A 23,568-nucleotide genomic window follows, 5' to 3' on the forward strand; every position below is an offset into this window, starting at 1 on the left:
CTTCTTTTTTGGGGATTATCTTGGAGTAAAACATAATCCAGCACTCTCATAAAGAGACAGTGGCCTCTGTCTCAGTGTCCTCCCTGCCCTTACCCTGAACCTCTCAAATGTTCTACTTAGCTAAAGTATTGACAGGCAAGATCTATGAAAAGTTTTGTCTCTCTTCCTGTGAAATAGAAATCTTGAGCTTTCACACTGTACATTCATACAAAAAAAAAAAAAAAGAAATTCAATTTAATCATAACTTGAATTAATCAGAAGCAGAAATGGCATTTTTCAGGACAGCCTGGAATGGATTGATTAGAGCATCCTCTAGTGATGTGAGAATTCTGAATTATGTAGGAAATAATTCTGAGAATTGTGCTGGATCTCTCTGTCTTTCAGACTCCAAATCCCAAACTGGAGTTGAAAGGCCTTTATTGAAGGAGTCATTAAAACTTGTGCAGCTTTGAAAAGTTTGTTTCAATTCGTTAACATTTTCAGACAAGGATATTTCAGAAAAAGCCAACTTTCAGACTTTCTATTATCTTCTTTCCTGGCAGCTATAAAAGATCTACATTTTCATTTCTGATTAACTTTAAAGATGACTGAAAGTTAGAATAAAATGTCATTACCTGATATGTCCATAGTGATGGTAGAACAAGAGAAATGTTAAAAAAGGAACAATATGAAGCAAATAGTTGATTAAAGATACTCTGGCCAACAATTCCTGTGTTTCCAGTCACAACTGTACACCAGTTCCAATAGAAATCAGAAGCAGTTCCCTGCATTGTTGTTGATTATATATTTGAGGGAGGGCTCTTCAATTTGAAAACCTCTCTTTCCTGAATTAATTCCTTCTCAGTTTCTATGATGTGAGGGCTCTCTCCATGCACATCTCCTTCTGCCCATACCTTGCCAAGGACTTTCACCCCAACCTGCTTGCCAGTGCTGCCATCAGTCACCTGAGTGCCCTCTCTGCTGGTTTTGTGTCACATCAGATCGAGACACAGTTCAATCTTACTTCAATTCCTGGCTCTGGCAGTGGCCACTTCCTGGTGTTTGTCAGTTCCCACTAAAAATATTCTTGCTTAATTTGCAGTGTTATGCGTGGAAGAAAGACTACTTGGGATGAATCTGGATCTTTTCACCTTCTGTGGTGATCAGTTTATAATAAATATCAATAAATAAATAAACTTTGCATGTCCATAGTATGTCACTCTTGTCCATTCTCTTCCATGGACTTAATTCTTCTTCCATAATATGTAAATATATATGTAATATAATAAATTAGATAGAAAGTGTACAGGATTTAACAAGTGCCCTCCCTTCCCTGCCTCACCTGCACTGAGTTTTTCTTTAGAGTTATTCTGAGCTGCCAGAGCTCTCTGAGGCTTTAACAACTCATTTGTGGAACATAAATTCTGGAGTTTAACAAACAGAAATGTAACATTGTCTCAAATATTTAAATACATGATCCTAAGTGGAAGACAGTGCTACAGGCTGAAATTACACTGCATGATAATTTGCTGTTCTTAGTTTTAAGTAGACACTATTTTACTTTTTATGAAAGACACTTAGCTCTCTTATTATGGGACAAGAAGCCAAAATGAAGTAATATTGTATAAACCAGTTATTCATTCAGACGTGCTTGCTAACAAGCCTGGAATTTTTCCAGAGCATAAAATTTGACATACCCTTAGGAAAAGGTCACATAAAATAAACAGTTCAGGCAGATGGGGGACAAAAGCATCCATAAAACAAATCCCAAATTCCAGAAAATTCAAAACAAAATATTCTTACACTTCCAAAACTATTTTTTTCCTTTCTTCATATTGATTAAGAGGGAAACAAAGGCTATTTGATAAGGTTCTATAGGTACCTATATGCTAGTTGAAATCATTGTTTTTAAGTTCTTATTTGCCCTATTCACCCACTAAGCAGGAAAGAATAAATCAACCAGAAAACTTGCGTAAATCACAATGATGCCTTAGTTCACCTTAAGACACAGAAAATCTGAGTTCAAATGTCCTCTTTCTGATTTATAGTAGGAATGACAGATATATCCATGAGATACTCTGACTTTTATCTTGTTCAATCTTTCTGATGAATTAGGGCTTTTTTTAATAAATTGGAGCAAATTGAAAACTGTTTGTCTTTTAGGAATGTGTCTCAAATTTGTTTCATATGCCATCTCCACATCTCCTACCAATGTCATTCCTTTCCATTATGGAAATTGACTGATTCACAGTTTACTGCTTAGTTATGGTGTATTCAAACTCTATGAACATTTAAAGTAAAACCAAATTTAAATTTTACTTCTGTGAGTGCTTCCCCATCAGCCTGAAATGCTGCTTTCCCTAAAATGAAACATAAAGGTTGTCTTCCGTTCTTCTGCTGCTGCAATTCAGAAACTGCAGGTTCAAAGGACTCTGAAAGATGTTGCTGACAGCTGCTGTCTAAACATGCCTGATGCTGTATCAAAAATTCTGGCTCTAATTTGTTTTTTTCCGATTAGAAAAGAAACTTGAGAGTAGGCAGGGGACAGACATGCACACGACCACCACTACAACCCCACCCACATATGCAAAGCAATACAGACATCAGTAATACACTCGTTTGAAATTGGTCAGCTTGAGCCTGTGTAACATGCCAGCAATCCGTGGCACTGCAAGCTTGCACTGCAGCCTACTCATACAACCAACCTCTCATTCCAGTCACCCCAGCTGATTCCCCATTCACACATATCTAACCCTATTTCTAGCAACAAAACCTGGAAGACGCAATATATATAATAATATAAATATAGCATAACATAATATATATATATAATTAATATAATAAAATGTAATGTAATACAATCAATATAATATGTGTGCAGAGCAGCATAGGGTTTGGCATGGTCAAGAGTGTGTGGTAAGAAAGGGGGAAGGTAGCCAGAATGTCCATTTCCCAGTATTTCACATAAAGCCTTGGAAAATCAGAAACTGATTCTCTCTTTCCTCTTATTTCAAGGAATTTTTTAGCTCCCCACTTCTCACGTTGCTTCAATGCATAGTGATCTATATTCCTCCCTCTCTCTCAGCCCATAATATTTGAAGCTTAGCCTTTAGACCTGTCCCTTCCTTTAATAATTCCATTACAAACTGTAGTTGTGACACAAACTGTCAGATTAGCTCTCATTCTGGGCTGCTGAACAAACAACAACATCATTAATTTCTCTGTGAGAAAATAGTGTAAGCACAGAGATGAGAAAATAGTGGGCATAAAGCTATTTGCCAGCTTCATGTGGAATTCACACAATATCGAGGGATGGTGCTGACAGCACGTAAGGGCAACACTTCATTTAATGCATCAGTGCCTCAGATGAACATGACCCACAGCTTTGCCCACACAAAGATGTCTTAGATTTTTTTTTTTTTTTAAAGGGTTTACTTGCACTATCTAGTTCATTTTAGGCTATATTCCTCTATGTTATTTTTAACAATGTATTCATGCCTATGTGTTTCACATCTCCTGTCAAATCATTTAAATAAAGGAGAGCTATAGGAGTTTCCTGGTCTCCTAACACGGGCTCGCAGACAATCTGAGAACAGTGATGTTCAAATTGGTTTTCAATTCCTTGCAGACCCCATAAATAACAGGAAGGGAAAACTCCTCCTACAAGGGCCTGCGGTGACAGAACAAGGAGTGATGATTTTAGAGTGAAAGTGGGCAGGCTTAGATCAGATATTTTGAAGAAACTCCTCGCTGAGGGTGGTGAGACACTGGAAGAGGGTGCCCAGAGAGGTGACAGGTGCCCCATCCCACAAGGCCAGGTTGGATGGGGAGTTGTGCATCCTGCTCGAGTGGAAGGTGTCCCAGCCCACGGCAGGTGGGGTGCACTAAAAGACCTTTAAAGGTCCCTTCCAAACCATTCTTTGATTCATCGATTCTATAATCATTCTCCTATGGTATGTTCTGATTTTGTTCTCTTTTTGTGTCCTGAACAGCTAGGTCTAGGCTTAGAAATTTTCACCTCCTCTCCATGCACCATTCTCTAATTCTGTCAAAGTCTTTTTCAAGCATCTGTCCTGCTGAATTTCACTGTATATGGAAAACATATAGTTCTGTTCCAACAAAAATTCCATGTGAGCTTAAAGCTTCTGTTTAATTGGGAATATTAAAAGGACAGTTGGAATTGAAATTGGAAAAGCTCTTCCCAGAAAAGATAAAACTAATTTCACGTTCTGGTGACTCCCTTATATTTTAGAATATCTTCAATGAAAGGTGTTTGTAAACAAAGTGCGTGTAGGGGTGAGATTTCCATAAAATGAAGAAAGAGGAAATCTGGGCTTCACTGTGCTCTTCTGTAACTGCATTGGGTTTAGATACTCTAAATTCCTAATTTACAATTTGCATAATTGTAGGGGCCTAATGATGCATTTGCATCCTGACTGAAATCTTCTTTGTTGGACTTTCTCCACAAAATAAGGCTCAGAAGTAAAAGACTAGAAATTGGGGCACTATAACAGACTGTATATCAGAAAAGACACCATATTATTTTCTTTTTTTTTGTTTTATTTTTAATCAGGGGTTTTCCCCTCTCCTTGTACTAAGAGATGTGCAGATGCTTATATGCTGATTCTTTTCTTTTTCCTTCTAAAGGAAAAAAAAAACACTCTAGAGCACGGAATTTAATTCTGGGTTAGGATATTATTGCTGCTAATGGGCTTTTCCTACACATGCAGAGGACCATGGTGCTGTTAATGGTGCTGACAGACCAAGGCTGCCGGCTGTGCTGTCCCCAGGCATCTCCCTGCAGTGATGGATGCAGTGCTGGCTAAGGCTGCAGCCTCCGAGTGCCCCAGCTCTGGGTCTCAGGGCTGCACTGCCAGAAAACCTCTGCCAGTGGGGAGAGAGGAAAAGAGCTCAGAGTCAGGCATTCAGAGGGAGCATTCTGATTGTAGGGACGAGATAATAATGGGGTGGACTGTAAGCACACTGCAGGACTCCAGTTAATGTTCTCTTCATTTACCAAGCCATTAAACTGGAGCTGATTTCATTATCATAATTTTTTCCACTGGCATCTGAAGAAGTTTTATGGCTTTCAATAAAGCCTTCACTCTACTCAGAACCCTGTTTGATTTTATTATAACATCTTCTAGTGAGATTTATGTTCTTGTTTTGCTTAAGATTCACATTTTAATGTAGTCATAAAAACAAGTTTTGCTTGTTTGAGGGAATCTTATTTAGTTAATTATCAGACACCACGTGGCAAATAATTTAATTTGGTTTCTATTATACAACAACTGTTATTTATTTTCTTGACTTCACAATGGAGAGAAGTTAGACACAAACAAGAATGCAGTATGAATCCTCACATAAGAAAGGTAGATACTTCAGAAATAGGGATGTGCCTTTGGATAAAGGTCCTGTCTCAAATTAGGAATTAATAAAACCATCCCAGACCTTTTCAAAGTTAACTTTGTGTTCTTTCTGTTTTAAATTTAAATTTGTTCTTTTTGCCAGTAAAATCTCATGTGAGATAGTCCCATGGCTCTGTGGACATTAAAGCTTTGGTCATCCCCAAGATTTCCTTCCAAGACTGTATTTGATTGTTTCCTAGGCTACAGGTTTCCTTGCAGCCTAGCTTTAAGGTACCTATAACTATCTAAAAGATTGGACTAAATCTATGATGATTTTTAAAAAAAATATATAAGTGTATGTGTTCCTCCTAATAGAGCAGAAAATGTTTTTCAGGGGTTTTAGTAATTCTTATAATCTATAAATCCTAGATTAAGTAAATTAGTCCTAAAGTCAATAAAACCAAAGCAGGAGCTCCATACTACCAAAAAAAAAAAAAAAATAAATTCTGTTCCATTCTGCCATAAAGGAGGTCATAATATTTGTTTTCATCAAGAGTCAATAGAGTCAATATAGCCCATGTTTGCCATTCTCACTGAGAGTACTAACAAGTGATATAAATTTTAGAGTTGATACAAGCTGGTTCTATGTTATCCTTCTCCCTTGATGGTCAGCACTGATTTATTCTGTGCAATGAGAGAGAATCTGCTATTTATAAAAGTTCACTGAAAATTTGGTATTCCACAGGTTTAAACTGCTTCATTTTTTCATTAGAAATGTCACTGGGTTATTTTTATTACTTAGGTAATATTGAAGGATGGTTCCATAGGATGATACTCTCTTATGTTAACCAAAGGAGGCCCAGCCAATAAGTCTGACTTCCAAGACAATAATGAATCAAAAAAAAGAGGAAAAATCAGGGCTTTGCTTACCAGATAGAGGTTGAAATCTGCAGAATTTTCTTTCTAGAAAATGCAGTGTTGATGGCTGAAGTCTATCACCTTTTTGTTCATCTTGTAATTAAAATTCAAAGACCTTATTTAAATACTTGGTTTATACATTTTTCCACTTATGAAAGAAACATAACATTTTTGTAGGCATTTAGTTGTCTTTGCATTTTAAATAATAATAATAATAATAATAATAATAATAATAATAATAATAATAATAATAATAATAATAATAATAATAATAATAATAATAATTTTCAGTCTTTGTCAGCTCCATATTATCTCCTGTGTTACCAGCACAAGAAAGAGTCCAAGCTAGGAAAAGAGACTTCCTTGGTCTCAGTTCATTTCAGCACCATTACAAATATACAAATTTTGTTCTAAAAAAACCACAATTTAATTTAATTCAACTTTAAATACATGTTCATATACTTGTTAAAAAAGAAACTGAACTTCATTTCAAAGTAACAATTAATTTAAAAATGATTTTACAATTGCCTCGAATTTCAATTATTAGGCCTTTAAAAAAAAAATTCATCTCCATTCCACTGATTTTGAACTACTTCACAAAGTTGACATTAATTAATTAAACATGTCCATTGACCCAAATCTACTTATGTTAGATATATAAATATTTGGTCTAAAAGTTTCACCTTGCCCTATGGCTGAACTTCAGTTACTGTCAGTATGAGTTTTATCTTCTTTAAAAAGTTGTGACAGTAATATTGTGCCGTTGTGAGAAATTACTTAATTAGTGCCTTCCAATTACTGAGGTCACTGAATGGAAAATTCTGCAAGTGTAATATCATGGAGAATAGAAAGTGGAAGAGTAGACTAGAATTGATCATTGCTCCAATCTGATCTATCATCCTCTGACCTGGGTCACGGTGTCCCTGTGGGCACCAAATGATCCCAAACAATAAATTGCAGAGCACACCAAATTGCAACAGCTGGTGACTGCCAAATGCCCTGATGAATGTGCTTTGGCAACTTGCTCTTTGGACTTCTTAAGCAGCAAAATGCCCAACTATAAACCAAATCATTCCCAGAACATTGTCCTATTATGGTTCTCTCTGTCATCACTATTAAATTTATGGTCCACATATTTCACCCTCCTTAAGATTTTTAGAAATAAGAAGATGTAGAAGAAAATTTCTGCCGTAAAGATTAGACCAGAATCACAGCTGCAGTGCTTAAGTATTTGTTAAATGGGTACCAAGCTCTCCAAGTGATGCTCGGGGGTGATGAAGTTCTGGTCCAGGTGTAGCTACAATCCATTATATAAATGGGCAGCCTGAGTATACAGAGTGAAGTGATTTACGTGTTTCACTCAAAAAGTCAGAGGGAGAAGTCTTAGTAAAGCATGATACTCATGATTCTTAATACCCAGCTCATAATGTATTCTGCAGTATGCCTTGTTAGAAATGAGTGCCTAAAGCAGATGAGGGAAATGACAAATTAGAGAGGGCATGCACAGCGAAGTGGAGGACTTCTAAAGCAGTTGCATCAGCAGCATCTGCACAAAATTACTCTTTTTTTTTTATTTTGTTACTTTTGTCTTGATTTGTGTCTTGTCATTAACTGTAACAACATTTTTAGAATTTTAAATTATGTTACTCTCTAGAGGACTCAGTCATCTAGATGGTCTAGACACTAAAAATTGTGTTTGGGGTTTTTTTAATTGAAATTACTGTGCCTAATCCAAAATATTTCAGGCTAAATTCTCAAAAGTAGTTAGTGTCTTGCTTCTGTTGAAATCAGAGTTTTGTGCTGGCAGGCCAGATGAAGAAGAGCTGTAGAGTACAGAGAAAAAGGCATAATAAAATAATAGGACAAGCAAGTGTAAGGGAAGTTTTTTCCTTGTTCTTAATTTTCCTTAAGAATTTAGTAAAGCTTATTCTGTGTGTCTTTGGTCTCCTGTAACTGTAGTGCTGACTTAGGCTGTCTACGTGTGATATTAAGTGCTGGCTTTCATTGCTTTTTGCTGACTTACATGAACTGGCAAAATTTATAATAGTACCCCAGCTACTCAGGAAATTAACAGTCAATGAATATTTACTGGAAGTGAAATGTTGTCTACCAAAGAAATATAATGCCCTCTGGCTTCTGGCTGGTAGTATATCAGGAGCCACGGGAGTCAGTTGATTCTGGTTTTGTCATGTGGCTGATTATTTGTCTTAAAACTCAGATTCATGGCATGGCCTCAGTGTATAATGTATCTGCTTATTGATAGCAGTCCTTTGTTTTACACATTTACTTGGCATACAAGGAAAATTTAAATGTTCATAAAAATGCATTCGGAATCCCTTCTACTTCAAGAATTTTGAGAAGACCTAAAGGAAGATGAAAAATATTAGCAGGCATGTCTCAAAGTTTCTGATATGAAAGAGAAACTGGGGAAGAAATCTACAGTAGTAAACATGAGGAAGAATTTCTTTACGTTGAGGGAGGCAGAGAGCTGGACCAGGCTGCCCAGGGAGGTGATGGAGTGTCCCTCTCTGGAGGTATTAAACACCCAGCTGGATGAGTTTCTGTCTTACCTGCTTTAGATGGCCCTGCCTTGGCAGGAGGGTTGGACTGGATATCTCCAGAGGTCCCTTCCAAATCTAAGGATTCAGTGGTTCTGTGATACAGTGGGCTCAGAAGACTTGCCAACTTGACAATACCATGAATGTCATAGACTACAAACTATTAGACAAGAAGTAAAGTATCCAAAAGTATCCAAATACCATTTTAAAATGAGACTTGGTCATTTAGATTCCAAAATACCATGGAGAACCAAAAGGCTTCAAGTTAGCAAATAGAACTTAGGCTCCTGATTTACAAGAACAATTCAAAAGATTTTTCGATTGTAGCCCTTTAATGGTTGTTTTGAGAATACAAAGATCCAGATAGGACTGTCAGTTTGGAAAAACACAGCCTTTTTACATTAAATACTTATTAGATAAGATGTTTGGTCTTAAATTCAAATATTACTAATTTAGTTTAAGTTATAAATTGAGCTGAATGATTAACAGATGAACTAATGAATGACAATGGTATATGAGTTGCAATTAATAGCTAAGTCAAAGCAAGATTACTTGTAGAGAGGCTTTGTCTCTGCAAGCTGTGGGTTCTTGCAAGGTTGGTGTGAACTGCATTTCCCAAACAGGTGCAATAACAAGCTGTAAGTGGCTCAATGTATTCCACCACAACAAAGCATAGCTGGGCATGAGATTCATTCTGAATTTAATAATTTTATGAGTGGATATCCATTGAATTAATCAGAAACTTGTCATCAGTGATCAAATTTGTCTGCAATGATTGTGTGACCCTATGGTGGGACACACTGAAGAAGAATGCTGTTCTAGATTTATATATTTTTATTTTCAATAAAATAGGCATTTTAAGAGGGTTTTTGCTTTGGTGTGGATTTTTGGGAGGTTTTTTTGATGGGGTTTAATTTGTTGGTTTTTTTCTCAAGGGCTATTTCCCTTCCTCTTTTTCCTATCTTACACCCACACCTCTGTGTGTAATCATTCTTCATTTTCCAAACTTGCTTTGACACTTGCAAAATGGCCTAATGAACTCTGCAATGACTGCAAGGGAAAAGTCTATTGTTCCAAGCTTTAATGAAAATTCCAATACCATCTATGCATAGAGGCTCCCATACAATCAGTATGAATTAGGCACGTAGAGCAGTAATGTCCAATTCATGACCTACCAGAAAATATTATTATTAGTATTATTATCATTATTATTGTTATTATCAGCAGCAGCAGAAGCAACAACACCAACAATAATATTATAAGTAAAGGTAAAAAAAACCCCAGCAGAGATAATAAAACCCAAGAAAGACAAATGATGCAAATATAAAAAATCACTCCCCATCACCCAATGAGCCAGTGCAGCAGGGCTGTGTGGAATCTGTGTAAGCACTGCTCAGCATCAGTTAAAACATTCCTTTAAAATCAACACTGTTTCCAGCACAAATCTAAACCACAGCCCCACACTAGCCACTGTGAGGAAAAAGAACTCTCTTCCAGCCCAAACTAGCACACTGGTGAGCTTGGTTTCTGAATTTGGTAAGCATAATGATTTTTCTTCCCTTTCAGCCCCGAAAGTACTGACAGCCCTGAGCCAAAGAATTTACCACTCATTGTATTTACCCATATTTGCCCCAGAATAATTTTTATTCAAAGAGTATGTTTTCAAATCAATAAAGCTTCTGAAAACACACCAGTTAATTCAGTAGAAGGAAAGCACCTGAGTCTGCTCAGGGATTTCCTTTTGTTTATTATTTGTATGCAAATTGTTTATTTTTGAACATGCCACATGATATTTGAAGGCAATCATCATTTTGGGCATAGAGATTTAAATTTCTCTCTTTCTGACACAAAAATCCAGCATCTTTTTCTTAGGAGTAAGTACAAACAATTTATAGTATTTAAGAAGACAATTCCAATAATCAGTGCCATTTTGTCAAAAAGGGAGCAAGATTAATTGAGAATAAAGGAAATGATATTTTAAGTAATATAGCATGTCATTTACCTCTTGGCTTAGAGGTCCTATATGAATAATGGCAGGATGGGATGAATGTCCCAGTGCTTTGTTAGAGGTGATTCATCTCTTGATGAAGAATTTATATTGCCATTGTAAAACACTGTTAAAGACTGGACTTTTTCAAAGTAAGACTTCTGCTGTTTTATAGAAGCTAGCTTTGACTGAAGTAATAGATTTTGTTCAGTGAAGTAAAAAAAAAGCTGATAATAATGTGTGTTATTAGTTTTATACAGTGATAATGAAAAAATAAAAATATACAGAAAGGTCTCAAAAGCAGTGCTAATAGGGTTATTTTTTTTCTTCCTGAATGTGGTATTTATTTTCAGCAGAAAGTAGTCAACATAGAAAATCCACTGGAATGATTCATTAGAAGAGTAACCGTCCATGTGAAATATCATTTAGAATCTTCAGTTTCTAGAGCTATCCTTACTTTAGGGGGCAGTTTTAAATTTTATATTTTATTGTTTTGTTTATTTGGCTGTTTGCTGTGAACATGCTGTCACTGCTCAGAAGCTGATCTGGTTTAGCTGTGCCTGGTTGGAGATATCACACAGGACATTCAAATTCATATGACTGCCAATGGGACAAGCTTTGATCCACAGGCTGTCTTGGATCTGTGTAAAGCTAATGGATTTTAAGTGCCTTAATTTCATTAAAAGCAATTACACTTCTTTTTAGAGGGAGGCAAGGATAAATACTAAAAGCTTCAGCAAGAGTCAAGAGTGTGGCCAAAAGCGAAGCAACTTGGCCAGGTATCTTCCTATCACAGAATAAGGAGGTTATTTAATATGCTGGGCCAGAAGAGAAGATGGCAAGCAGAAGTAGCTGTGAGTGTAATTCTTAAGCAGTAAAACAGAAACATAGCTTCTTAAAGAATGGAAATTGTCAGAGGGACAAGATTGGAAATTGATCCATGGCAATGTGATCAGGATGGTGATGTTCATACCTTTTCCATTGAGAGCTGCAAGATTTTTCTCACTTAGTTTCCTTGAAAATAATAATAAAAAAAAAAAGTGGTGTGAGAGAATCTCTCTTGTTTTATCTATCCCAAGGAAGCTGGGAATTGACAATAAGGAGCTTTGCAAAGAGAAACAGCGTGTTTCAAAGCAAAACATCTGCAGGGTATAGACAGGAGGTGACGAGGTGCCTCTCCACCTGCTGATGCCTGTGCTGCACCTGGAACAGCACCACTCGCTGCTTCCTGGAGCCTCCAGCTCCTCTGGCACCAGGGGTGGGGTTTGATTCTTGCCTGATGCAGGGCAAGAGTAATGGTACACTGCAAAATCGTGCTCTGCCTGCGTCCTTCTCTGCCTATGGGGCATGGTAGAATAATCTCCTTCATTCACCCTTATGCTCCTCAGGAAAAACAAGGTCCCTGGCAGCACTTCCACCCATTTCCTAAAACTTGGAATCATGAAGCACAGGCTCACAAATAAACGGGCTTTGGACACTGTCGTTCAATGCCACCATCTGCAGCCACATCTTTTTAAGTGGCTGGAATTTATTCTTAGGACACAAAATCCAGTTTTGAGTCCAGCTAAGATGGACAAAGGGACTACTTAATAGCAAGGCGTGGACAATCATTAGCCAGGAGCAGATGCTGGTTTGAGAAGTGACCCTTTGTATCTGTTTGGAGTTTAAAACTATCAGTCTGAAAGATGAAATCTGCCTTCTTTTGTTTTGGATACTTTTAATCTTTAGGCACTGGTGAATGACAAAATAAGTTAGAATATCTTGTATAGGTGTCTGTTTAACTAAGCAAAGATCTGACAAGACCTTTGTTATTTAGGAGCTCACACATCCAGCCATGCACATGCACAACTGCTCCAAGGGAAAAATAAATTTAAATACTTCACCTATCTAATTAAATCATATGGAAACTTTGGAGGTTTTTAAGGATGAAAATGTGAGCAATAACTTTATGGTTAAGGCTGTACTGAGATCTCCACAGGATTCAAATAATTCTATTCAATATTTTCAGAAAATTGACTAAAACTTAATTAGATCTTGAAATTGGCACAATGATTCTCCAGTAGACATTTGAACTATCTGGGTAGTATTTTAAATGAAAAATTTCTATAAGAGAACCATTTAAAGCCATATAATAATACATGACCTAAAGTGGCTTAACTGGTTGTTTTGCAGACTTTTTTTCCCAATCTCATATATTAACTTTTAAATCAAAATCTGTGTTTTATTCTATCATCTGTGTAACTCAGCACTTGTATACTTCATGAAATGTCTCCATAAATATAATATGCATCAAGAATGTCATATTACTGCTTCTTTTTTTGTTTTCTTCTAAATTCATGAGGACACTACAGGGCTTTTAATCCCTAATTCAATGTGATTTTCCTCTTTTAAGTATCCTTGGAGAATTCTAAGGAAACAAAGAATTGCCTGGTGATGTTGCAGAAGATTTTCTTGAAAGAATCTGCTTTTCCAGTAACATTTAATTATTTAGCAAAATATGTCCTCAGTGTAATGCCCTTTATGTAATCTTAATAAAGTCACCATGATCAGCATTGCACATGCACCCTGTCTGAAAAGCTAATGTTTTTAGCTACTCTAAAGGCATACCAAAAGCTAAGGAAGCTCATGAGGAAAAGGTTAAATGAATTAAATGTGCATAAAATAACTACAAACTGAGGAAGCAGAAGTAGGAAATTTGCCTGAAAATACTGAGAGGACAATATGAAGGAAATTAAAAGTATTGCTTGTGAATATAGGAAAGTATCTATGAAACAAAGAAAGGGGAAAAGCTAGAATTATTTGCTAAACAGAAAGACTAATTACAGTGTTATCAACCTCTTAGGGGAAGCATTAGAAATCTCTTCACTCAAGCTGTTCAAATTTAGGCTTTGGCAAAGCATCAGGGGATATTCTGCAAAGAACAATGCTTCTCTGGTGAGGTGAACAGGCTGGAGAGGAGCTGATAAAGCAACTGTATTAGCATGGTGCACAGCCGTGTGAGAAAGGCACAGTAAATGCTGAAATCAAAAGTAAGCAGTCTTGATTGAAAAGGGCACAGGCAATTACTGGTGATGGAGTTTAAAAAGTCTTGGTGACATTCTGCATGGTTAGAGAAACTGGAAACTTCTAAAGCTTTCCTCTGTTACCTCTAGAATAGCCTTTTTTGCTTCATTGTGGCTAAACAGTTTTAATAGTCAAATTATCTTTCTTAATGGCTACAGAATGTGAAGCACTACAAAGAACAGTAATCCACACTCCAAGAAATTAATTTAATACAATTAAAAATGCCATCTATGCAAAAAACAGGTACTCTGGTTAGTAGGATGGAGTAAATGCTGCTTCATATTCTGAAAAATAATCTGAGGACCATGGGTGATTTAACAATGTAAGAAAAATCTGGTAGTGCTGTAGTTGGTTTTCTTAAGTCTCTCTCCTTGTGGCTTCTTTGTGAGCACATTGGCACAATGATTTCTTTTTTTCCTGTGTTCTATGCCTGTGCCTCTCCCTCTGCTGTTATTTATCTACTTCTAGATTCTGTAGTCATTTCAGGAAGCCACTTTTCGTCAAAGATGGCAAATGAAAGCTGTTCTGGGTTATTTTATTACCCATAGCTTTTTTATTATTTCTTAAATTTCTTGTCAGATGAAACGTGCCAAGTTTTCGTATATACTATATTCATCTTGTTTAGTTTTAGTTTTAGTTACAGTTTCAAAACCCAAAAGGTTTATAATTGGTAGGATAACAGCAACTTAACTATTTCAGCTAGTAACTCCTGACATAATCTGGTGTTTGTATTAATTAGAATAGAAAAAGCATAAGTAAACACAGAAGTATTTAATAACTCTGTAATTTCACTGTTTCTGTGGAGAAGATCAATACTTATTTGCTGAATGGCTACAGTGTTTCAGGATCAATTCCTTGCCATAAAGGATACAATCATCTTTAAGTATTAATTGGAAAGCCAGAGATGAAAGGTTTTGTGCAGATATTTCAGAAAAAAAATGAAATTAAATGAAATTAAATTAAATGATGAAAAGAAATTAAATGAGTGAACCTGGCTAAGATGGAAGTAACTGTTTTCTAAATATTTTTAAACACCAACTCACTCATGTCACAAATTTCCACTTTTTGTGGGAATTCTAGTGATATTACAAATGTAGAGGCTAACATTTCCAATCCCTTACACTAAGAGTAAGGTAAGATAACCTACCATCTACAAATCTAGGTCTACTCGGATGTAAAGGATTTACAAAATAAAAGCCAAAAGATTATCTTTTATAATAACACCATGTAATTGAGCAATGGAGAATGTGAAATGTTATTTTATGAGAAAATAAAACCCTTTAGAAATAGTCTAGGTAAGATATAATGTAATAAAAAAAAAAAAAAAAGTGTGTTTCCAAAGAAATGTCTCATACTGGGACTAAAATGGATATTGGTGAAGTTGTAACTGTTGCTTCCTTTTATTGTTCTAATAACGTTACTTTTGGTAAACTCCCATTCCAGAGAAGTCTATTTTACTCAAGTGAAGCTATTGGAAAATGAAAAAATAAACAAGAATAAAAGTCAGTGAGTATTCCAGCCAAGGTCCAGGCCTTTTTCCCTGCTGTTGAGGTCTCCTGACCTGTCAGGATGGAAAGGTTGCACCCATAGCACACATCAGCACACCACAGCAACAGCCCCATCATTAACCCTTGGCATCCCCACAATGTATCCCAACCCTTCTGGGGGCTGCCCACCTCACACAGGGGCATTGACTGCTCCACTGGCTCTCTGTGCATTCACAGACATCCTTTACACTGCCTAACCAGCCTTGCTTGATGCCAGCACTGCTGCCATGAGTGACACAGGTGACAGATCCCACCACGGAATGGCACTTCATGGAATAACACCTTCTGTGGGATGGTCTACTACAGGATAGAGTTTAGGAGCAGAGATACCCCACAAATAGACTGTACACTGTGGAAAGGCACATCTGCTCCCAAAGGGATGCTGCCCTTTGCTTCCTCAGCAAATATTGGCAAGCTATGACTGGGAAGTTTGATTTCCCAAGTGCCAGATATGCTAAGCAGGAAATATCTCCTACCCAAGATGAAAGTTCCCAGTTCAGGGAATATTTAGCTCTTCTGAGAGTAAATCCTAGACTGAAACTCATTTACAGATGTATGAATTATCAGGGAATGAAAATTGTTACACCCCACCATGAATCATCTAAAAGTACTTTTAGTCTCAGTTCTTTGATAAGAGAATGAAGGATGCTAAAATGGAATTTTAGTTGTTCTGAAATCAGTTGAACGAATCTGACTTGTCCCACAGAACTAAGGCACTACTTTTCATCAGTCTCATGCCTCATGACCTCCATTTCCCTCAGTTCTCTGAAGCCAGATACTGTGCCCCGTTAGGTGCAGTCAGAAAATTCACTTCTGATCTCAGCAAACCTCTGCTATTAGCATTATTTTATCTCTAAAATCCTGCTGGTTTTAAACTCAAGATTTTTATAGCAGCAGACCATTGGATAAAACTAAAATACTACAATTTTTCTAAATACTAACTTTCCTCCTGAAGCAAGTAGGATTTAAACTTAAATCACATACACGTGCAGTACACAGTTTGAATTGGTAACATCTGATGAACTTACATATGATAAATTTCTCTGCAGATCAGTATTGATGCTTGTCTCCTGTAGCCAATGGGGGTTAAATCAGCCCTGGAGAATACTGTGGGATTAGGGTATTAGGATTTCTGCAGACATGACTCTAATGCCAAAAAACAGTGGAGCACTATGAAGCACAGTGCAGTCATGGGTCACACTGAGCACACTGACTTGAGAATCCTAGGATTTGATTATTCACTGCTCTGCAGCTTAGGCAGTCACTTCTAACTAAGTGGAAAAATCAATGTGAATGCCATAATTCTAATTTGACAGCCTTTTATGCCCTCTTTACATGAATTTTGCAGAGATGGAAATGAGTCCACAGGAATTGTGTCAGCAGAGAATATAGACAAAGAATTTAAACACGTAGAAAATGGTGGTAGTAAAAAGGACAAAAGTTGCACCAAATAAAATAAACAAAACAACAAACCTCAAAACTAAGAAGAGATAACTAGACTGGAAGATCTGTAGCAATTAACATCTAGGAATATTTCAGTAAAATACATGTAGATTTTAGAATTCTAGAGAAAGGGACATAAATTAGAGATCAAGTAATTTCAACAACTTTTTTTACCAGGGGCTTTCCTTAACCATTTATGATTTCAAAGGTTATCATGTTACTCACTAAGTGACAACATGTCCCTGGATGATCAGCATTTTAGCAAAGAAATATATATTAGCCAAGGTTGAAATTTCATTCTAAAATGGCAGAATAATCTTGATGTTCAGATATTCTATGCCTTGCAGAGGAGTTTGCCATTGAAACATAAAAGCTTTCCTGAGCTACAAAGAACAGGTTCAGTAATAAGTTACTGCTTGATTCCACATCATAGGTGTCTGAGGAAAGTGAGCTGCCACAGAGCCATCTTCGGTTTTGATGCATGCATAAATCAACTCAGAAAGAGATAAAACACAGAAATCAAAAGCCCAAATAGAGAAGCATCCTTAAGTTATAGGCAGCTGAAATAGGAGGGTCACAGTAGAGAATGTTAGACAACCTTTATGCAAGACAGCACTGCTATTCTGTCTCTATTACCTTATTAACTAAACTTTTATTTATGGGAGTCATCTAGAAGAATGATCAATGAATGAATGAATGGCTTCAAAATATCCACAGAAGAAAGATTAAGACCTTTCTGCACCTTGATTTTTTTTTTTCTGTTTTTTTAGGAGTTTTTATCTAGGACCTGAAAAATCAGTGGGTCAGGTTCATTCCTACTGTGTATTGTGGTGTTGGATTTGGCCCCAGATGACACAGAATAAGCAAAGGAACATAATCCTGACATGAACATTCTCCTCTTTCATTCTTTGTGTGTTCCCAACCTTACTGTAATCATTAAAGCAATTTACAATAGGCTGGAAATGAGGAAAGTGTTTAAGAATGGCAAAATTTATATGTAAATATATAATGCAAATGCACATACACAGAGGTTTCTTTACTCATTTATTTTAACAGAAAGATGCTCAATTAAATGCAGCCAGTCTCATTTAATCCCTTTCTGCTAGGAATGAAAGCATTTGGCTATTGGCCAATTCTATTCAGTGGTTTTTGTCAGGCTCCAGCATATTCCATCCCATTTCATCTCTTCTCTTCCTAAAGAACCCCAAGATCTCCCCATGGTAATAGGGTTGCAGGTATTGACAGAGTCAATGCCAGATCAAATACTCCCAGACAAGCAGATTTCCTCCCAAAGTTGAGGAGATTTGGAACCGTGTAATTAAAATACATAGGGGGGAAGGAGTGGTGACAAGGCTGGTTTGATTGCTGTCCAAATTCATCTATTCTCATGCTGTTTTTCACTTCCCTCGCCCTCATTTGAGCTATCTCCCTCTGGGCCCAGTCCTCCCTCTTTCTGTAGCATACAGAGAAGAGCAGTGAGTTGGCACACTGGAGGTTATGCACAAAAGAAACAGTTTAAGTTAGGTTTTTCTTCTGAAACTAAACCTAAGGGTGTTCCCATGGACACACACAGAGTGGGTACTAAATTTTGTCTACCAAAAAGGCAGGATTCAGGGCTACAGCACCAATATTATTCATCTCCCCTGTGGCCACTTTCTGGATTTGAAAAGTATGAGTCTCACTGTCAGATCATGTCCCTTTTTGTCCTTGAATAGGGATATGAGGTTAAACATGTGCCAGCAACAAAGGAGAATGGCAGTTTGGAGGACTCTGCTGATTGCTTGCTCAAAGGGGAGATTGCAATTTTGGGTGGTCAAACTCTGCTTATTCACACTCTCCAGACAGGTTTCACCCACATACATTATCACACCCCTTGGCTCCAAAAGAAGGCTGTGGAAAACTGGTGCAAGCCTATGTAAGTGAGCAGGTATGCTGGAGGCAGCACTGACCACCAGCCACTTAAAGGAAAATTTTCACATGAGGGAGAGAGGAGCTGTAAAAGAAATTAATGATTTGTTTTGATTCCAGGGCCTGTATTACAAATCTACAGGAGACAGCTAAGGGTCAAGTGTGTATGTTCATCTCTTGCAGTGCCATCGATGAGCACAATTCACAATGAGAATCCACTGGGCTGAGCATTTATATATCTATATGCTGAAATGTGGTTTTTTTTATACTTTGTATTGCATGCCAAGGCAGAACTTAAGTGAAATAAATGAGCCACACAGAAGTCACACATAAGGATTTAGTTGGTTCTGTCACTGAACAAGGACTACCTGCAGGCATGGTGCAGGTGCCAGAAGTTAAATGCATATTTCTTTATTCTCAGCAGTAAAATAATCATATGGCAGCACGCTCAGATCCCAGCCCCGGGGCTCAGCAATGGCAGCAGAGTGAATGCAGGGCTCAGGGTTAAACACGGTGGATCATTGTCAAATCCTGGGATAGGTTTTTACAGGGGAAGGATCCCTGGTGCAGGCTTGCTTCCCCTCTGTGACACTTCCAGTTCTCTCTGAGCAGCATGGACAGAGATGGGAGAGGTGTTTGGGGCTGCCCCAAAGTGTTAGCACGTGTTGTCATGTAGACCCAACACTCCCAGAACAAACTCTGCTCGTTACTTCACAGAGCAGCATTGTATAAATTCGTCCCTACTTTCCTTAGTGGCTAATTCTAGTGTATTCATTGTTAATGTGATTATGGGGACAAAATACCTTTACTTTCAGTTTTCTGGTCAACATCATACCAAATCCAAGTGGTGTTTTCCTCTGCAGCTGTAGTGGAGGATTCACAACTCAGCAGAGTCCTCACAGACCCTTTGGAGTTTTTTGGTAACCCCCAAGGCAGTACTCATGGAAAGGCTAAGCAGTGGGCAAGGCTAGGGAAAGAAGTAACTAGAAAAATTGATATGTTTTCATTTCTGCTTCAGAAATGCCTTAGTAATCATGTGTGGAATCTGAAATGCTCTGCAAAAACAAGCTGAAGGTTTCTTTTTATCTTCCTGGGTTTTGTTTTGGTTTTTAAATTATTATTTATTCTTTAAAACAGTGATTAAACAGGCAACATAAAAGCAGAGGATGAGGGACATTTTTAGGCCAGTTGTTTCAGAAGAGTCATTTGATGAATCAGAACAAATCCCCTCTAAAGCAAAGTGCTGTAGAGGTGTGAGTGTGTGGACATTAGGCAATTCCTTTCTCCACAACCAAAACAGGGATTCACAAATTCATGGCCAACGTGTGGAAGAGTTCACTCTCTGCTCCCTGTACTTCTCTCCTGTCTTGCCCTCCAGTTCTTATAACTGCTTTCCAGAAATATCCCTGGAGAGAGGTCACATTTTATGAGAGAAAAAAGAGAGATGAGAAGAAAAGATGTTTGTACTCTGTCTGAACCTCTTGACTTTTCAAGCCTTTCCTGCAAATGCATTTCATTCTGCCTGTGTTACAGTCTACTATTGTCCTTTAATATGATTTTATCAGTCCTATTTAAAGGATGGTCATCATCTTGGACTCCAAGAATAACACTATGCTCTCTTCCCTTCCCTCTGTGCTTTTCCACAAACACCAGCCTCTTGATGCTGTTCACATCTTTTGGAACACACATGGAACCCCTTGTAATTAACACACAACAAGATCTCTCAGGCTTTGGTATTGATCTCAGCCAAAGGAGAGAGGTAAATTGAGCATACTGCCTTTCTTAGCTGAGCCATCTCAATCCCTACAGCCATGAGAATCACAATAGCTGTTTGGGTAACACAGTCTTATGGCTTGGGTTATTGGACATCTGAAATCAGTATATTTTTAGTATATATCTGCTAAAGACTTTGCAGTGGAAAGCATTGACAGGGATCTCACACATGACTGCAATAGGCAAGCATGGGGAAATAGAAGGTGAGATAAACCAATCATCCCCCTCACTCCTTCAAGCCTGCTGCATTTGGGCTCGCAGGGTTCACCATCTATCAGTAATTTTTTGGAAATACTTTGAGTACTCTCACACTCCAGGGGCCTAAATCACCAGTTTTACCTCCATGAGTGCTCCAAAAGCTGAGGCTTAGTAGTAAAACTAAATTCTCCAAAAGAAAATGAAACCTATTCTTGCCCTAGGCTTGCTATCTTTATTACTCAAGATTTCTGAAGCTGCACTGTGAGCAGAAGTGGAGTGTCCTCAGACCTCAAAAGGAGTGAAAACTGGAGCAATTTTTCTCTGAAGCCATTCTTCAACTTCTGCTGAGGCAGATGCTGAAATAGTCATGACACATAAAGTTGCTTGACTCCTCATTGCTAAAATCAAACAATATTGGTATTCTCCAACAGCTCATCCTGTGAAGACCATGGGGGGAAAAATCTGGTTTGGAGCATGAGAAAAGGATATTTTTTGACATTTCCTGAATTCTTTTAAGAATGTTACTGCTGCTTTGACATAAAGGAAAATATTGCATAGCTGCTCCTTGCCAGCATGATTCTCTCTGGATTTCAAAGGCAAGATTTCTTTGTTTATTAAGAATTTGTTTTGATTGGCATACAGGAGTCTCAGAGCATCCAAGGTCTCTGCTAGCTGTGAAAAACCTCGAGAATCCAAGTGAATCAGACTATAACCTTAAGCAACTGTGGGACAGCCTTTGAATGAACAGAGCTAGCTCTCTTCGTTTTTGTGTGTGTGTGCCTGATTCATTGGAATAACTTTCCAAGCATTGCAATAATAATCTGTGTGAGTTGGGATTTTTGGCATCTGATAGTTACATGTTATAAAAGGGCCCAGAGGTATTACACAAAGAGCAAGAATGATAGAATGTTCTCCTTGGAAGGTTTGTTTGTGCGTGCTAAAAGGTAAACAACCCTTGATTTAGATTCCAGATGGGTTGTTTTATTTTCTGTTATTTCCCCTTGTTTTTCAAAAATTCCAGAAGCATCATTGTCTGCCTGTCTTGCAGATATTTATGTGACCCTTGTGACTTTGCAGCTAACACACAGACTGCTTAGATTCATCACCAAAGGAGAGCAAGAAAAATGTAGTACAGCTGTGCAGCATAGTGCTGTATGTATTGCTCGGGAGCAAGGCAAGGCTGGATCCAAATTCCTGAGCTAGGGGTGAGGTTTTGATTTGGATTTTTAAGCTAATAATTCCTTGATGTGAAAAACAGAAAGTCTTCTGTGAGCAGGATGCTGAAAGACATTCTTGCTCAGATATTTAATAAAGATTTATTGTAAAATGATTTGATCTTTTACAAATAAATCGTGACTTTTATGTTTACCATTCTAGGAAAATGATTGTATTTAAATGTTTCTGTTCCAAGTACTCTGTTATATATAAGATTTAGTATGCTATAATTTGAAAGAATGCATGAAGTGGTGAGTGAAAGTTGAGCAAACTACTTTAATTTTGACACCTGTGGCTTCTTCAGTGCCTCAATGCTCAGCATCAATATTGTCATAATGTGATATTTAAATAGTTACACGAAGGAATAGGGCTATAAACTCACAGAGAAAACGAAAGGACTTTACAGTAGAACTAACCAACACTTAATATTCCCAGGCTTACAGATCATAGTGGGCTTTTTCATGTGTTCAGAACCATGGCTTTCCATTTAATTCTGAAGAGGTTATTTCGGGTGCAGCCTCAAGAGGGACTCATTAAGTTTTGATGCTGCAGATCCTGACGTGTCAAGACATCAATATTATTTTCCATATTTACCCCAGTTTCCCAGCAGTGCTCTCCTAATCACATAAACGATCCAGCCAGATCCTAATGGATTGTGACTCTGGCAGAGCTGTAGGATTTAGAGATATGCTAGAATATTTTAGAAAAGTAGGACATTTTTTTTTTCTAGAGGAAGGCACTCTTATTACATATAACCTTACCAAAAAGAAAGAAATCTTCAGCCACTTTTTCTCTATATCACACCCTTCTTATACACAGTCTATTTATTCGTTTATTGTCATTCTCCTTGAAAAACAAGGTTCTTAGGGGAATAAAAAGAATTGAATTTATGGATGTTTTATAGTGTTTGAACTGCACTTGACAAATTGTGCTATGGAAAAAATAGAAGCAAGAATAATATTTATAAAATTTTAAAATTCACTGTAAAACATGCTCATCCACTAAGATGTATCAAATTTAAGTCAGTGGTTTTTGGGAACAAAATGAAGAATTCAAGTCTCATTCCATTTTGGTCCAATGTTTTATGTTTTCCTCAGCTTGTCAGGACAAAGAGATATGGGTCACAGCTGAATGGAACTGTTTTTGTCAAAGAAAATCTGAAGTCAAATGTCATTGTCATTCTATATAAATATTCAGCATGTGTGCAGTTCCTCCCAGGCAACTTTTCTTTGTCTTTCAGGGCATTGGCCTGAGTTAAATTTCTCAACAGAAAAGTAAAAATCAAAAGTAAAAGCCAAAAAAAAAAAAGGTAGAAATTACTTAAATAGGTCCAAGATGCATATTCACACACTTTCCCAGCCGAAGGCTTAAGAGTGTTCACTGAACAATTATTCACTGAGGACAGGTTAAATTCACAATACTTTTGCTGTCACAAGACAAGCTTTATCTGAAATGTTAATGATTTTGTTTTACTGTAGGAACTTTCACTGCATTTTAAGGAAAAAAATAAATCAGGCAAAAAGGAGCAGAAGGAACACTAGGAATACCTCAACAGTGAAACCACAGCCCACCACGTGTAAGGATGGTTCCTGTTGGCAGCTGTCACAAATTATCTGGACTTGCTGGAATCC

This window comes from Sturnus vulgaris, chromosome 6 (assembly GCF_052056855.1).
Source record: "Sturnus vulgaris isolate bStuVul1 chromosome 6, bStuVul1.hap1, whole genome shotgun sequence".
Taxonomy (NCBI): Eukaryota; Metazoa; Chordata; class Aves; order Passeriformes; family Sturnidae; genus Sturnus; species Sturnus vulgaris.